The 17662-nt window shown below is 44.5% G+C and overlaps 1 protein-coding gene across 6 annotated transcripts in view; it reads left to right on the top strand.

The window, feature by feature from the left end:
* The first annotated feature begins 4284 nt into the window (after window positions 1-4284).
* TMEM150C (transmembrane protein 150C) overlaps window positions 4285-17662 on the top strand; it is a 70609-nt gene continuing 57231 nt past the window's right edge. Inside the window, exon 1 of one of the 6 annotated variants that reach the window (XM_053594591.1) lies at window positions 4285-4423. The gene's annotated coding sequence lies outside the window, so the exon portion shown is untranslated. Of the gene's footprint in view, window positions 4424-4443; window positions 4674-15620; window positions 15711-17662 lie in introns of those variants that run through there. The other 5 variants (XM_053594353.1, XM_053594277.1, XM_053594665.1 and 2 more) reach the window with 5 other exon arrangements.

The following is a 17662-nucleotide window of genomic DNA, read 5'->3' as shown; positions in this document are numbered from 1 at the left end:
CCTTGGTGTGGGCTGTGCCTTTCCAGAGAGAATTTTCTGACTAAAAGAGACCTTGGCAACATCTTATCTGAGACCTTTAGAGATGAGGAAACTGCAGCAGACTGCTATTTAAGAGGTTAAGCCAACACTTAGATTCCCAGGTCTTTTCATTCAGTATCCTTACCTCTACTTCCTTGCTGGAAAATTTAAATCATAATTTATATACATACAAAGGGGATTTCTCGGTGCATCACTTACTAGTAACTTGGGTGAGATGCCAGAATGAGACATCCTCGGAGGGTTTGAGGTATCATGTGGAACGCATTATACTTAAATGTACAGCTGCTACTCTGCCTCAGCTGAACTCCTGGGTACAATCAGAAAACAACTTTCCTCTCTTCCATCATGCCTGTTCAGATACGCCCTGCGGGACTAGTGCTCCTGCCCCGTAGATGAATTGAATGCATACGTCTGTGAATTTTTAGATCATTCTCAAATAGTAAAAGGTCTCTGATTACTTTTAGCAAAAATACAGCATTATTTCAGTAATTAACATGTCTGGTACAGTAAAATAATAACAATAAAGAAAACCCTCCACAGTTCCTGTGAAAGGGTGATGGGAGGCTTCCTGTGGGTTTCCTCCAGCCTGGCACCTCTTCCCCTTCTCCCCTCACTAGGGGGAAGAGATTGCTGAGGAGCCAGAAAGGTTTTTGCTGTCTCTGGCGACTGTGGCTTCCTCTGGCCATGACAGATGTTTCTAGGTTTGTCAGACCACACTCGCTTCCATTGCCCTGCCAGGGGGCCTCTCCCCTACCAATTGTCCCCTCAGCACAGGCAAGTTCATGTTGCCTCTGATCAGATGCTTTAGATTCTTCTCCTGGGCCCTGCGCATCTGTAGGCAAACTTCTGGCTTCTTCCGGCCAAGGCTTCTTTGTCTTGCCAAGCAGTCCTCTTGGGTGGGATCAAAGTCAACCACACACTGTGTCACTCTCCTAGACATGTCTTCTGTGGGAGTAAATTACTTCCCCACCCCCGTGGTCCCCACCTAAAGTTCTGGCCACTTTTGCCAACACACTGGTTCTTTAGATTTCTCGGGCATGAGACAGATGCCAGTCCCCGGTATTCCCCAAAAGTCCATTCCCAAGCAGGGGACATGTGCTGAGCTCTCTAGGAGATCTGCCTAAAGTCCCTCTCACCAGACGTAAGGTGAGAGAAAAGGCCTTTTGTTCTCCCCTGTGTCAGAGGAAGGGCCTCTTAGAACACCTGACTTCTGCAGAAACCCTTCTCTAATCCGCAGCAATCTGTCAGCCTCAGTATCAACTCTTTTATACCTTAAGGTAAGTAAGAAGTTAAGGGAACCCTCCTTTGCAAATCCTACATGGCAATCCAGCACTTGGTTAGGAATGTGAGAGAAATTGAGGATTATTACCTGGGGCCTCTGTCAAAATGGGAATGAAATAAGAGCTATTTCACATCCTGTTACCAGATGTATTCTCATTCCCTTTCCAACTGCCCCTATAAAGTTTTCCTTAATAGGTAGATTTTGGTAAATATCAAATGCCATTTCAAAGATTTTGTATGATGCTGTTGTTTATCAGAGACTACTTGAGTTACTGGTTGTCAGATAAGGGGTGGAAATAACTTTGTTATACAGAGATTTTTATTACAAAGGGATTCACTATGATCTGACCAGCAGCAGGGATGTCCAGAATCTCCGGAAGTGTTATTTATGAGCTGTATTGCTCAATTCTGCTTTTACAAATGAATAAGGGAAGTGATTTGAATCATAACAAGAACAAATTGGCTGCCCAAGAGAAAGGAAATGAACAGGAGTATAAAATTTCTTTGTAATTCTAAATGTTCTCTAGTAGTTTTAATTACATAACAAATTGACTTATATCAGAAAACCACTACCCCTACTCTGATGGAGGCAGGCTCGTGCTGTTCGCTAGAATCAGGTGGGTGGACTTGTAGAGCAACATGGTGTCAAAATTAGGATGCCTCCTTGTGGGCCTGTAGAATGAGGGCATTCCCGAGTATGAACCTCCATTCCACCCCACAAAGTCTGTGGCTGGCATCTGTCTCTGAAGCAAGCCCTTCATCTTCCATACTAGGTCTCTAACTCTGTGGCTGGCCCTTTCCTCACAGCCTGAAGTGTTTTGGAACACTGTCAACAGATCATTTAAAGGTACGGGATGGATCTTTATATGAATTTTTTAAAGACAACCAGTTCTAGAATAGTATTTCTGTCTCACCGCCATATATGATTAAAAAGATCAGAGGTCATATTGAGTACACGGTGGACAACAATTTTAATGGATGGACTACCAAGTCCGATAAAAGAAAGATAAGGCACAGATAAGCTTATGTTTTGTTTATCTGTTCTCTGGAAGCTTCACTAGAATTCATGACATTAACAGAATCTACTTATAGCAACCAACTCTCCTCCACGGCCAGCATTTGGACATACTATTCCAGCTGTTAATATCACTTCCAGGAATGTAATTCATTTCACTTTCTGGATTTATTTGGATGGACATTTGGGAGAGGAAGGTGGCAGTGATTTAGTGCCGCTGACAATTGGCACTGAGCCTACTATCCTCACAAACTCAAGTTGGTTTCTTTTGGAAAAGCAGGCCTGGCTCTAAGTGAAAATGAAAATGTTCAAATAAATTAAACATGGTCATGAGTTCTCAAACCTTCCACAGAGAAAAGGAAAAGGAAGGACATTTTACAGCTGAACACCCAAGACCCAAGGTAGTGACATGGCTAGAGATTGTCAGAATTACTCGCATTTCTTTGCCAGAACAACCCATGTCCTGGCTTCCCTCAACTTCCAATCAGGCTTTGATTTAGGAGGTCTGAGGTAGACACAGACATTTCCATTTTGTTTGTTTGTTTGTTTTTTGGAGACTGAGCCTTGCTCTGTGCCCTGGGTAGAGTGCCATGGCATCATCATAGCTCACAGCAATCTAAAACTCCTGGGCTCAATAATCCTCCTGCCTCAGCCTTCCAAGTGGCTGGGACTACAGGAGCCCACCACAACCCTTGGGGAGTTTTTCTATTTTTAGTTGAGACAGGGGTCTCAATCTTGCTCAAGCTTGTCTCAAACTCCTGAGCTCAAGCGATCCAACCACTTTGGCCTCTCAGAGTGCTAGGATTACAGGTGTGACATTTCTTTCTGAAGTCCCCACTGGTGATTCTGATACACAGAGTGGAGAGAGAACACCAAAGCTTTAGATGGATCTAGACCAGCGGTTCTCAACCTGTGGGTCACAACCCACAGGAGCTGTATTAAAGGGCCGAGGCTTTAGGAAGGCTAAAAACCATGATCTAGACGTTTTAAAAGAATGAATTAGAAGGTGTAGCTAGTGGGCTCTTTAGTCACTGCAGAGAGAAGTGGTGACACAGAGGACAGAGGATGGGTGGTGTCCACCCAGGTGGGTTCATGAATGGACCTCAAGTAGTTCTCAGCTTTGGAGGAGTCAGACCACTACAGGCAAATCCCCACAAAATTTATCTATAATTTCAGAGAATTTAGACTAGATGCTAGATTCACTTTTTGTTTTTGAGGTTTTAATGGGATTGATAACAGTTCCATTTATTAAAGCAAGAAAAACAGGACAAGGCCAGAGCCCTGGCCTGGAGCTTACCGTCTAGTAGCCAGGAGAAAACAGAAACAAGAAATCAGTCCACACATAGACAATAATACCAAGAACTATGGGGTAAGGGAGAGTTCTAGAACTGAATGTTGACTTGGAGGATTTGAATAGGTTAAATTGCAGAAGATTCTTAGAAACATGTGCTTTGAGAGGCAATAGTTTAAAGGAGACAGGTGTGGGATGTAAGCCCCCCAAAAGAATGGGGGCCAGACTGACTGAGGCTTGTTGATAAATGAGTGCCCACCTTGGGAAACCAGTAAGACAGCGTTCAGAACCTAAATTAATGATATATATGGATGTGATAAAAATGGCTTCGATACACGATGGCACTAGAGGTCCCTGACATAGTGCCATGGGGCCTCATGGTAGATTGGAGTCTGGGGTCGGGGAGGGATTAAAACGCCGATGAATACAGTTTTATGATGGACCTGGATGAGGCTCTGGGAGGGGGGTCTTGGAGCCCGCTGTTCATTGCCAGGGTCAGAAGTTGGCTCTGTGTTTGTTCAATACAATGAAAGGAAACCGCGGGACAGCGCTGAGGGCGGCGAACTGCATTCAGCCAGTGGGCATGAAAATGAATTTTAGCTGCTCTGTGCAAACCCCCTAGGTGTGTGGAGAGGAGGGAGCCAGCCAGAAGGTTACAACAGGTCAGGAATAAATAACCACCAGGCGGAGGATCCCAGATTCTGTGCTTCCTTTTGTTGGGTGAGGAGCGCCAGGCAAACGCGTCCACAGAGGCTTTGGAAGGAGGCGGCTCGCTGGTCCACACCCGGCCCAGCCCGGTGACTATCGGGGACCTGGGGGTAGCACTCTAAGTCCGAGACTCGGGGGCTGAGCTCTCCCCGGGAGGCCTCGCGGCGGGGACCCCAGAATAAGTGCCCCGCGCGGCGGGAAGGGGCCGGGCGGGAGGGCCGGCAGATCCCACCCCTTCCTGAAGGAAGCGCCCTCCCCACCGTGACCGCCGCCGCCGCCGCCGCCACCGCCGCAGGTCACAGCCCCGCCAGGCGCCCGCGGCCCCGCCGAGCAGAGCAGGTAGGCGCGGTGCGCGCGGCGCCCCCTCCTCCAGCCCGGCCCGCCAGGCAGCCAGGGGGCGTCCGGCAGGCTCTGCGCCCCGCCCGGGGGCGGGAACCGGGGCGGCGGGTGCTGCGGCAGGGCACCGGCCGCGGGGTCCGCCTGGCCGCGGGGCCCCCGCCCCCTCCGCCCCCCAGCCCAGCCCCGGCCCCGGCCCCGGCCCCGGCTCCCGCTCCCGCCCCGGAGCTCGGGGCCCTCTGCGGGCGCACGTCCCCGAGCGGGTCCCGAGCTGCGCCGCCTCTCCCCGCGCTCACCGCCGCAGTGCCGCCCGCCCAGCCCCGCGCAGCCCCGGTCCCCCGGCCCCCTGGTCCCCGCCGAGTCTGGTGAGGAGTGACCCCGAGGTTGACCTCGCGTCTCCGCGCATTCCCCGTTCACTTTGCCGTCAGCCGAGTCAGGCCGGCTCGGGAAGGGGGGACCCGAGAGGAGGCGCCAAGTGGCTGTGCCCCGTGCACCGCCCTCCACTCTAGAGGCACAGTCTCGCCTTCCTTGCCGGTGCACTCTTGGGAAGAAATGAGATTGTCGGATTTGGGGGGAGGCACCGAGGACGAGTTACCAAGGCGCTTTGGACATGCATCGCAATAGAAAAGTGATTAGCGCTGGGTTGTGGAGAGAGCCCTTGTTGAGCGGTTTTCCCCTTCTTTAATGAATCGAACGGAGAACAAGAGGGTTTTCCCATTTTAAATTCACATTCCTGTTCCTTCTCCGCAGCCCCTTCTCTGTTAACCCGTGTCTGCACAGCACTTTATTATATCCCAGACATTGATTCCGGCCAGACTGCTCTCAGGGCTGAGCCCGGATTGTGACTGTGAGAACACGGCCCCGGCAGAAGGGAAGCCTGCCTCCCGAGTGGACCCATTCTGCCTTCCTACGTGCACGGTCCTGTTTGGGAACCAAATATACTAATGACATGTTGAAAAACAAAACAAAACAGTTCTTGGATCTGTTACAATAACAAAGCCTGCTTGAATTAAGGACAGATTTTAATAGTGCTGGGCTGTAACTCCTTTCTGGACTGCAGTTCGTCAAAAGGATAGTATGGTAGTTTAATAAGTTAATAAATGACTTACTTAAAGTTTTCTACTTCAAGGAAAAATTATTAGGCTCATGATAGTTGCAGATCAAAGAATTTTATAGTCTCAGCTCTTATGCATTAAATCTCAAACTTTTTCTTATGTGTCCTAGAGACATCTTGTTTCCAAGATTAGTTGTCATCTCTTGATCAACTAGAAATGTGAGTTTCATCTTCAAGGCATAAACATAAAAATTTTAATGGTGTGTCCTTTATTTACGCATTACTGAATAAATGTTTTGCAAGCCCCCCCAAGTCGGAAATTTACAAACATGGTAAATAAAAGGATAAAGAAGTTTTGCTAACAACAATGACTAGTCAATCAATGTTATGACAGTGGGCAAGGGTATTAAAGCATTTGAAAAATGTGTGTTTATTATAATCTGCCATTTGCTGAGTGCAATCTGTTTGGAGTATTTAAATCAGCATTAAAATGTCTTCATAGCAATTGCTTAATACGTGCGTTTCTCACCAAATGGATTTTGCATTGTGCTTCAGTGGGGATTTTGCTCTGTGGAGCATTTTTCTTTTTCATGAACATAATGCTTTATATCTAGCCTTTGTTATAGAGCTACCACAGTCACGTTCACAGTGACCTTGCAGGTTTTTCTGTACTCACTTTGCCTGTTTTGTGATTGTCATAAGGGAAGGCACTTGGCTTCACACTCTTGTCTGTCCTCCTGTTTTGTTTTCCCCATGACCCATACCTCTGCAGAACAGTGGCCAGATTAGCAGGGCAGCCTGGAGCCAGAAGAAAAGCAAAGCTAGCTGGCTCCTGCAGTGTTAGCCATTTGGTTTCACTGTAATGTGGCCATTTGGGATCAGTTCAGTAACCAATTAAGCAAGACAAATACTGACAAGATAATGTATTAGCTGTCAGTCTTCCCCTTCCTGGAGAAGAATCTACAGCACTCCGTGCAATTAGGTTCTTATGAGGGTCAAATGAAATTCCAAAACATAATACAAAGTCCCAGTGTTATTGAATGTGGGCCTAAGTACATGAGAAGGGTGGGAGTAGACCTAGGTACGTAATAAATACCTTCCTTGTCCTAAGGGTAACAACGGAAGTGTGTCCCTACTTTAATACAAACTTTAATTCTTAGACCTAATGGTGATGTGTATCTTCATATTTTTTAATAAGTTGCTCTAAGCACTTTCTAACTGGCTCATAAATTATTGGAACTCTAAGAAGTTACTGTTATCACCAAACATCATTTGCTGGTAGGTTTGGATTTTGAAAGATAACTTATGGCAATGAAAGTCTTAATGCAAAGAGATTTTGGATAGATCAGTTGGAATGGTGTTTTGAAATAATAGTAGACTCTTTGTCAATAGCCTTCAAATTCAGTCCCACGCTATTCGGAGTCAAGCCAGCTCTGGTAGGTAGGTATTATAGTTTTTTTTTTTTACCAAGTGAGAAATTAAGTTTCTTTTATAGCATCTATAAATAGCCTTTTCTAGATCAGTGCAGTCCAATAGAACTTTCTGCAGTAATGGACATTTTCTGTAATCTGTCCAATATGATAGCCATGAGCCATATGAGGCTATTGAGCATTTAAAATGTGGCTAGTGCAGTTGAAGAACTGAATTTTAAATTTTATTTAGCTTTAATTAATTTAAATACCCACACAGGGCTAGTGGGTACCATATTGGACAGTTCAGCTCTAAATTCTCCCCACCCATTTCCTGAAATACAGCACTTGATGGCAATTGTCCCTTAATTAGAAGGAAGTGGGAATTGGCATTGATTAACACTAGAGTTAAGATTTGACTCTGTAAGCCTGTTGTTATAAAAAAACACTGTGCTTACTCTGAAGAAGGTGCTTTATGTGAAGTCCAACTCTACTCCAAAAATAGTTTCCCTTTTTAATTTCCACATGTCTGCTTGCCCCCCAAAGAAGAATCACCCAGAGTTGTCTGTTTGCTTGGCCCCATATGTCTGTGGTCACAAACTTGAGCATGATTTGCTCTTTTGCACATTATAGGTCATTTGTTCTTAGAGTCAGTTTCTGCACTTTTCCACTTTTTAAGAAGGAGAAGAGATTTGGAGAAAGGTAGGAAGTACGTAGTGATATACAGCTGTTCCCCCTTCTCCCTTGATTACAGTCACAGAGACCCTGTGAAAAAGTCTGATAAATGGATACCCCTACTGCAGGAGGGGCTGAAGGCTCTGCCTCTCTTGGGCCTTGACTGGTTTCTTTCCCTTGGGTTTCAAGCCCAGATCCTCTCAATCAGCCCAGCCTATGAGAATTGCCAAATCAACTTAAAATATAACCTATTATTGGTAAAACCATCAAAATGGGATTTGATTTAGCATTTACTCTGTTGTTTCCATTATAAAGCTACAGTAGAATCTCCATAGTTGACCACCTCCCTACACTGACCACCTCCTTAAGTTGACCTAATTTTGTAGACCGGACATGCACCACACGTACATATAAGTACAGTAGGCCTAGTTCCTTATGTTGACCACTTCCATATGCTGACCAATTTACTACAGTCTTTTGGGTGGTCAATTTACTGAGGGTCTACTGTAATTTGATTTAATAAAAACTGATGTTTTGACCATGAAGAGGGACACGTTTTTAATGAGACTATTTTATAAGACATTGCCTCTCATGTTTCTTGGGTGAATGACCCTCCCTCACCCAACCTAGGTATGAAGGGTGCCTCTCTCTAGGCCAGAGCTCAGAGTCCTGGCGGTTTCCCTCCTCTGGGAGGGACCCTCCCTCAATTATCTAGAAATTTGTAGAATGTATTTATGCATACTCACTAAAGCATAGATTAAAATAACCCCCAAATTGTCTCTGTCCCGAAGGTAGTAACACCCTAAGATGACATTTGCTGACACATTAGTGTCCATTCCATGAGGTGATGGTATGGTGGCGAAAATTTAGGAAATGCTTCATATTAATCCTTTATGCTTTTGGAGAGTTACAGCTCACAGTGTAACTGGTAAAACCTCTGAGATTTTTTAATACTATAAATGGAAAACAATGTTGTTTAAAAATTTCATACAAAAAGAGATGTCTTAAAGTTGAGGCTGGATTTTTTTTTTTTTTTTTTTTGCCAATGCAATCTAGAAAGTAAAACTAATTTCATCTTGGAAATAGATTTCAATTTTCCTTAAAGATCAAACTAAATATAAGCTGTTGTTTGTCCATAGACTTTTTCAGGTGAAACAAAAGAGGCAACAGCTTGCCATAGGGCTTATTTTTCTTCTTTAAAAAGTAGAAAAGAGCCAGGCGATGGCTCACAGCTATAATCCTAGCACTCTGGGAGGCCAAGGTAGGACAATCTTTTGAGGTCAGGATTTCTAGAGCAGCCTGAGCAAGAGTGAGACCTGTTTCTACAAAAAGTGGAAAAATCAGTTGGATGTGCTGGCCAGCACCTGTAGTCCCAGCTATGGACTGGGAGGATTGCTTGAGCCCAGGAGTTTGAGGTTGCTGTGAGCTAGGCTGATGCCAAGACACTCACTCTAGCCCAAGCAACAGAGTGAGACTCCGTTTCAAAAATAAATAAGTAAATAAAAAGTACAAAAGCTATGTTTAACATGCTAAAAATCCTTACGCGATTCAAATATTGTTCAAGGCTGCAAAATCTTCCATCTCTGAGGACAGACCCAGCCTCTGTGGAATAGAAGATGAACTCTCTTTGAAAAAAACAGAAAGTTGAGTAATATATTTAGACAAGTGTAGACAAAGCTTAAGGAGCTATTGTGTTTAACTATAGCAGTATAGGAAATTAGCCTGTAGCTTAAATGGTATTATTTAACTCTGAAATAATTATAATGAATTACAATGATAATCAATTGAATGTAAACATAAATGTCTTCAAAACTAGGCATTTTATTTATTAACAAATTAGATTTATTACTTTTTTTACACTTATGATGACATAGCTGCCAAAGAAATATTTTAAATGGTAATAATTGGAATTCCTAAAGCTCAAAACTGACTTTATGTAGCTAAAATGGGCATTATATTTTTTTGATTGTGCTGGTTAATAGTCTTTTTAATTATTTTCATTCTGTTCATGAATAAATAGGATGTTAGTTAAGAAATGTTGATTCCATTGTAAAGTAATCCCAATAGAAATATATTTTCATTGAACTTATAGTATTTGTAGATTAAAATTAGAAGAACTCTATAATGTAATCATCCTGGAGTTTCTAATGGAAATGTATCTTCTGGAATTCCTAAATTCTAGTTTTCTCTGAAACTTAAAGTGTGTTTATAAACACTAACAACTAGAATATACCCACATGCAGTAGTAGCAATATTAACTTTTGGGTAACAATTTTTCTTTTCTTTCTTTTTTTTTTTTTTGAGACAGAGTCTCATTGTGTCACCCTTGGTAGAGTGCTGTGGCGTCTCAGCTCACAGCAACCTCCAACTCATGGGCTTAAGCGATTCTCTTGCCTCAGCCTCCCAAGTAGCTGGGACTACAGGTGCCTGCCACAATGCCTGGCTGTTTTTTTGTTGCAGTTGTCATTGTTGTTTAGCTGGCCAGGGCCGGGTTCGAACCCGCCAGCCTCAGTGCATGTGGCCAGTGCCATAACCACCATGCTATGGGAGCCAAGCCAAGGGTAACAATTTTTCTTCCTTTGTGGTATAATGTTCCCACATACCCTAGACTTCAAAAGTATGGCATTTTGAAAAATTTTCCTGTCTTGTCAATGATAGCACAATGTTCACAAGAACTATCTTCTTGTAACTTTAGTAGCTAATAGAATTGTTCTAGAGAAAGCTGATTATGTTTTCTATGACATTTTGATTGGTGTTTTTCTTAATTTCAGTTTATATGTGGTATAAAAATTGATTTATAGGAGAAGGAGTAGGTTGTCATTTTGTACCAAAATTTTAATTGTACATGTATACACATGAAATGAAGACAAACATTTTCCAGTAACTGATTTATAGAAGGGTACAGTTATGATCAGATAGTGGCACAGCATGGCCTTTTACAGTCCACCCACTGGATAAGTGAATGTCCACTTAGCCATAAAGATAGCAGATCGGAAATGTTACCTTTTCTTAGCTATCTGACAGTATTTGTGAAGTCTTCAATGTGGTCCCTGGCTCGAGGTAACATTCTTTCCTTCTTATTCATAACACAGTTTGTAACTCTGTTTGTTCTGGATTGATTATTCCGGATTATAACTATTCCCCCGTTGAGTGTCTAAGGCTAGAAAAACCCTTTGGAAGTCACATGATTTATTTCTTAGAGTCTTGGCAGGACCACAGCCAGCAGCGAAGGCTGAGACTCCATTCCAGTTTTCATCCGTGGATATTTTCCATTAGTTCTCACCATGTGGTTTGTCTGGGGTTACACCTGAAGTCTCGCTTCAGTGTCATCTAGCTCCTGGTTTGCTCACTTGTGCATATTTACCTTGTCTTTCCAATTAAGTCATTGTTTCGTTGTGTGCAGAAAGTGTATTAGGTAAATATTTTTTGGCTTAAGGCAGGAGTTAGCAAACTTTTGTGGGTGACGTTTTGTTGGAACACAGCCACACCCACTGTTTTCTTCCGTATTACCTCTGTGACAGTCCTGTGCTACCACGGAGGAGTTGAACGAACAAAACAGAGATCCTCTGGCCCATAAAACCCTAAAACATCTACTATCTACCCTGTCATGGACCAAATTTTTAATTTTGATTAAATCAAATTTTAATAGCCTTGTGTGGCTGTTGGCCAGCATGGTTTTAGGTTGAATATGAAGGCATGGTTTCCTCCATTCCAGTTAACTGTGTGATTTGGATTCTTATACTGTCCTAAGGTGCTGTACCCTTCCACTGGGTCATTTAGACCCACTGACCTTTGCCCGTGGCTAGCTTGGGCTGACACTGGAGTGACAAAGTTCTTTTTTTTTTTTTTTTTTTTTAATTTGGCCGGGGCTGGGTTTGAACCCACCACCTCCGGCATATGGGACCGGCGCCCTACTCCTTGAGCCACAGGGGCCGCCCGTGACAAAGTTCTTGATGAGTTGCTACCTTGGACAGTACCCCAAGCCAAGAGGAAATGGCAGGCGAGCAAGGGGGCAGAGATTGTCAACCCTGGCTACACAATAAAATCATCTGAAGAGCTGTCAAAATCTAGTTGCCCTCCAGATCTATTAAACCAGAACGTCTGGGTGTGGGGCCGGGACACCAGACATGTTTTGTAAAGCTCCCCAGGTGATTCCATCTTGCTCTGCTGACTGGGTAACATCACGGGTGGGAGAGGCAGCCCATGTATTTGCCTGTTCTGTCACAGCATCACGGGAACGCTTGTGGGCAGATGGGCAGGGAAGTGGACACGTGAAGGTCAGTGGACCCCTAGCTTATCTTAAAGAGGAAAACTCTGGCTTATCTTTGGTGTTGGGGGCTCAGTTGTTCTCCCACTTGGTTGCCTTTAGAAACACAGCCCACTTGCTCAGCGGAGCCCAAAGTGAGGATCTGTGTATGACGGGTGAGCTTCAGAGAAGGAGAAATACAAGCTCTTCTAATGCACATGTGGTCTAGTGCTTTCCATTTATATATCTAAAACACATTCGTGGAGTTCTGTCTTAGCCCGTTTTGTGTTGCTATAAAGGAACACCTGAGGCTGGCTAATTTATGAAGAAAAGAGGTTTACTACGCATTTAGCTCACGGCTCTGCAGGCCATACAAAGAAGCACTGTGCCAGCTTCTGCTTCTGGTGAGGGCCTCGGGCTGTTTCCTCTCTTGGCAGAAGGCAAAGGGGAGCTGGCGTGCAGAGGTCATGCAGTGAGAGAGGAGGCAGAAGAGAGATGGGAGGGAGGTTTCCGGCTCTTTAACAACCAGCTGTCTCAGACTCATTCATTAACATGAGGATGGCACCACACCATTCATGAGGGATCTGCCACCATGACCCAAATACCCCCACTGGGAATCAAGTTTCAGCATGGGGTTCGGAGGGCTCAGACATGCAAACTGCAGCAGAGAGCTCCTGTGTATCTGAGGTGGGCTGCGCTTGTTCAGTCCAGCAGGGAGACCGGCATGTGAACAGTTACCATACACTGGAGTGAGTGTAACACACAGAACCCCAGGGTACCATGAGCGCAGCCACGGGTGGGCTTTCCAGAGGCAGTGACACCCAAGCTGAGGCTTATGGGATCAGTGGGAATCGTCATGTGAAGAAGGGGTAAAAAAAAAGGAGCTGGCACAGACTGGGATGAGGCCCGCCCGCCCCCACTTTTCTCTCCGTGAACCCCATAAGACAGCTCTCTCCTAAGGAGGAGTCTCCCTGCTCTGCCACAGACATCATGGGATACGCTTTTCCTAACTGGCCCTTATCATGTATTCACTCCATTCATTCATTCATCCAGGTGTGATGGATCGAGGCATTATTATGAGCAGACATGGGGTAGGTGCTGGTGATAGAGCAGGGAACAAAATAGCCTATGTTTGTGCCCTCAGGACTTTACATCATAGTGAGGAAGACACACAAGAAATAGGGAAATAAGGAAATAGTGCAGTATCTGGAGTATGTGCCAAGCAGAAAAAAATCAGGGAAAGAGCTTCAGAGTGCTGGAAAATGTACTCTGAGAACCAGAAGTCTCATTGCTGAGTGAGGCTAACTGTGGTAAACCACCTTCTTTTTACATTTTTTATTTGTTTACTCAGTTAATTCCTAATTGTGGTACAACCCACATAATAAAATTTGCTACCTTAACTTTTTCTTTTTTCTTTCTTTCTTTCTTTTTTTTTGAGACAGACTCTCTCTCTGTCAATCTGGGTAGAGTGCCATGGTGTCATAGCTCACAGCAACCTCAAACTCTTGGACTCAAGACATCCTCCTGCCTCAGTCTCCCCTGTAGTTGGGATGCAAGTGCCAGCCACGATGCCCCCTAGTTTTTCTATTTTTGGTAGTGATACGGTCTCGCTCTTGCTCAGGCTGGTCTCAAACTCCTGAACTCAAGCATTCCCATGGCCTTGGCCTCCCAGAGTGCTAGGATAGAGGTGTGAGCCACCGCCCCCGGCCTACCTTAACTACTTGTAAATGTAGTGTTTAGCAGTGTAAAGTACATTCACATTGTCGCACATCCAGTCTCTGAACTGTCTTCATCTTACAGACTTGAAACTCTCACCCATTTAATGACATCTCCCCCTTTCCTCATCCTCCCAGTCTAATTTTCAACCTACTTTTTCTCGATGAATCTACTTTTCTCTCTATGAATATAACTACTCTAGGACCTCATGTAAGTGGGATCCAAATACCAACATGGTATTTGTTGTCTTGAAGCTGGCTTATGTCACTTAGCATAATATCCTGAAGGTTTATTCACATTGCATTATACATACAGTATGTTGGAGCATTTCTTCCTTTTGAAGGCTGAATAGTGTTTCATTATATGTACATCTTACATTTTAAATGATTTCTTTTTTTTTTTAGAGACAGTTTCATTTTGTCACCCGTGATAGAGGGCAGTGGCATCACAGCTCACAGCAACCTCCAGCTCTTGGGCTTAGGCGATTCTCCTGCCTCAGCCTCCCGAGTAGCTGGGACCACAGGCGCCCACAACAACGCCTGGCTATTTTTTGTGCAGTTTGGCCAGGGCCGGGTTTGAACCTGCCACCCTCGGTATTTGGGGCCTGTGCCCTACTCACTGAGCCACAGGCACTGCCCTTAAATGATTTCATTTTTGAAGAAAAATATATGGTTAGTATTTAAAGCAATATGTATATACACATATGGATATACTATCTACAAACAGACACATGTACATAAAAAAGATTACACATTAAAATGTAACCATGGTTATCTCTGAATTGTGGCTTTTTTGAATATTTTTCATCTTCCTTTTTATGATCTGGACCTTCTGAAGTATTTCCGATGAACACATTTCCCTGTATAAAAGCCAAACGTGACTATCGTTCTCTGGCTCTCCCTTGATTGCAGCGTCCTTACCCCATGACAGGCACCTGTACACTTCATGGCTACTCCCAGCCTCGCCCACCATGCTCTGAGCCTCAGGAACCTTGGGTTCCTGCACACAGCGGGGGCTGGGTGCCTCAGGCTCTGCCTGCACCCACGCGTGTTCAGGGTCCCCCTCAAGGCATCCCTGGAGACTCGCCCAGGCCGCTGCCTCCTCGCCTGCCCTCCCCTGCCCTCAGCAGCAGGGCAGTTTCTTCTCCTTGGCGCACCCCGTTCCCTGCATCAGTCTCCACTGCTCTTTGTTTCTTAATTGTCTGTGAGCTCCTTGGAGGTGGGCGTGTGTCATCGTGTTCCTGCCACCAAGCTAGCACACAGCCTGGCACACAAGCTGGAAGTGTGGGGAGCCACTTGTGGTTCGCTCAGCGGGGCTGGAAGGCAGGATGCTCAGAAAAGGGAAGGTAGGTGGGAAACTCGCCCTGGGCCTTTCATCCTACCTCACCCTGCTGTGCCGTGGATGATCAATGTAAAGATTTAGAAATATTTTACCTTTTGTTAAAAAATAGATTAGATGTGATTGAAAACTTATTAGTTACTTGAATGACTGAAAAATGCTACCTTTTGATCTTAATGGTACTGATAGACCATGGCCCTTAGGCTTGTCCAGCTGGACATCCCTGGCCTCCTGTCCTATTGGGGTCATTGTGCATGTTAGGCAAATACCCGTTAATGTGCTTAATTCTGGTAACTCCCTTTGATCAAACCTCTCTTCCTCAAATCCAGCCACTTTGGCAGGTCAGGACAGAAGTTATTTGGGGGGAAACACCACACTTTGTTATCACCCTTCAAGTCATCCAGTAGTGAGTGAGAGCATGATCAATCCCCATCAGGACTCTTGTGGGAAATATTTTTATTTTTATTTTATTTCTTGTAGTTTTTGGCTGGAGCCGGGTTTGAACCTGCCTCCTCTGGTTTGTAGGGCCGGTGCCCTACTCTTTGAGCCACAGGTGCCTCCCCCCTTATGGGAAATAGAAGAGAAGTCTGAAGATCTGCTAGGTACGTGGTTCTAGGTGCTGAGTGCGTGAACCCCTGCTGCACTTGTCACCAGCTGCACCTGGGCTGCTCTGAGAGACGGTGGTTCACACTGATAAGCCCCAGTGGCGTACAGATTTGGTGAAACAGATCTCGCAGGCTGGTACACTTAGGTAGTTTGGGACAGTTGTCTTACCTATCAGAGGAGGATCCTTCTTTAAGGTCATTAAAGGGACAAAGGAAAAATGAAAAATAATTTTAATTATTGTGGAACTGAATTGATTAGGGCCGTCTGCAGCTTCTCAGCCCACAAGGGTTTTCCTTGAGAGAAATGGACCCATGTGAGAGATTTACCCAAAGCAACTGAAACAATTTCAGGAAAAATAGTTATTGAGGAAAGGACATTTTATGATTGAAATGATGCATTTTTGCAACTGCTGCACCAATATGTGGTATATTGGCAAAGGGAGCCTACACTCTTTGCATTGATTTGATGCTTCTTTTCTTAGAAGATCAGCTTCTTTTTGTAGAAGTTTGGTTCTACTAGATAGTTTGGGCTTTGATATTGTTCTTTTCTTTTTTTCTTGTCTAGTAGGCCAGAAAAAGAAATTACTTATTAAATTACTCGGAATAAGCATTAGACTCTCAGATGTAGTATCAGCATTTAAGTCCTGACCTGGTTACCCTCCCTATTGGCTGTGTGCCTGGATGTGTTATTTATTTAGGCTTAGAGTTTCCATTTTTCATGAGTAAAATGTGGATATACTTGTCTGTCTACTGTAAGTTCTTGAAAATAGGGGTTGTGGCCCATCCATCATTGGACACTTAATATATGGGATGAGTCCTGGCAGGTAAGAACAAATATTTGCTGAAGAAATAAGATTTGTCTTGCCTACTCCACAGGTTGTTCAGAGAGCAGGGAGGATAAGGCCCAGTGTAGAGTGCAGTGTCAAAAGCTCAGGTCCTGAAGTTTCACCCCTGGGCCCAGTCCTGGCTCTAGCGTTCCGGGGTATGTGGCATTGGGCAAGTTGTTACCTTTGTGCATCTGTAAGAGTGGATGACGGTGCTGCCTTCCAGGGTTGTTGTGAGTACTGGTTGTGCCTGACACGTGGTGAGTGCTGTGTACTTCCCGGATGTTAATATACCATGTGAAAGGGGTTGCAAAGTGCTGTGTATGTAACAGGTAGTGTTTATTCCACACGGTCTTGCCTTGGACACAGGGAGAAATACTGTCGGTTACTACATCTTTTCCTCTCTTAACTAGGGGTAATTCCTTTCTGTTTCACTTTTTTTTTTTTCAGTCCAACTAATATGTCTCTTTTACCTGGATCCATTTAATGATTGTCACTTTGATGGAAAATATGAAGTGCCAAGGCCAGAGCTTGAACTGGCCTGGAACTGCTGCCTGTTCTTTTCTGTGCCATTCACTATTTAGAAATAACTCACTATTTAGAAATAACTCTCTAGAACACATTAAAGAGAAAGGACTCTATAAGATTATGTTAAATAATCATGTTTGTTCCCACACTGGTTCCTCTGCCTCTTGCTTCTTGGCCACTGGAATCTCCTCTTCCCAGCATTTCATTTTCTTAAGTCTCCTCACTGTCTGGGAGCCCCTGCCCCCCACGGTCCTCTTCTTTACGGGCCCAAATCCATGCTGCTAGTATCGGTGGTCAAGGCCGTGTATGATCTGAACCCATTTCATCTGCCCACATTTTCTTCCTGTTTCTCTCTTCTGTAAAGACCTTTGCTGCCCACTTACCTGGACCTAGTCCTGTCTTCTCACTTTAATTTTCATGGTTTCTTTTTTCTTTTCTTTTCTTTTTTTTTTTTATTGAGGCAGAGTCTCACTTTGTCACCCTCAGTAGAGTGCTGTGGTGTCATAGCTCACAGCAAACTCAAACTCTTGGGCTGTGCCTCAGCCTCCCTAGTAGCTGGGACTACAGGCAAATTTTCATGGTTTCTACACTGAAATG

The sequence above is a fragment of the Nycticebus coucang genome, chromosome 1 (genome assembly GCF_027406575.1).
Source record: "Nycticebus coucang isolate mNycCou1 chromosome 1, mNycCou1.pri, whole genome shotgun sequence".
Taxonomy (NCBI): Eukaryota; Metazoa; Chordata; class Mammalia; order Primates; family Lorisidae; genus Nycticebus; species Nycticebus coucang.
Note: the sequence above shows the minus strand (reverse complement) of the source record. Positions and strands in the feature narration are given on the sequence as shown.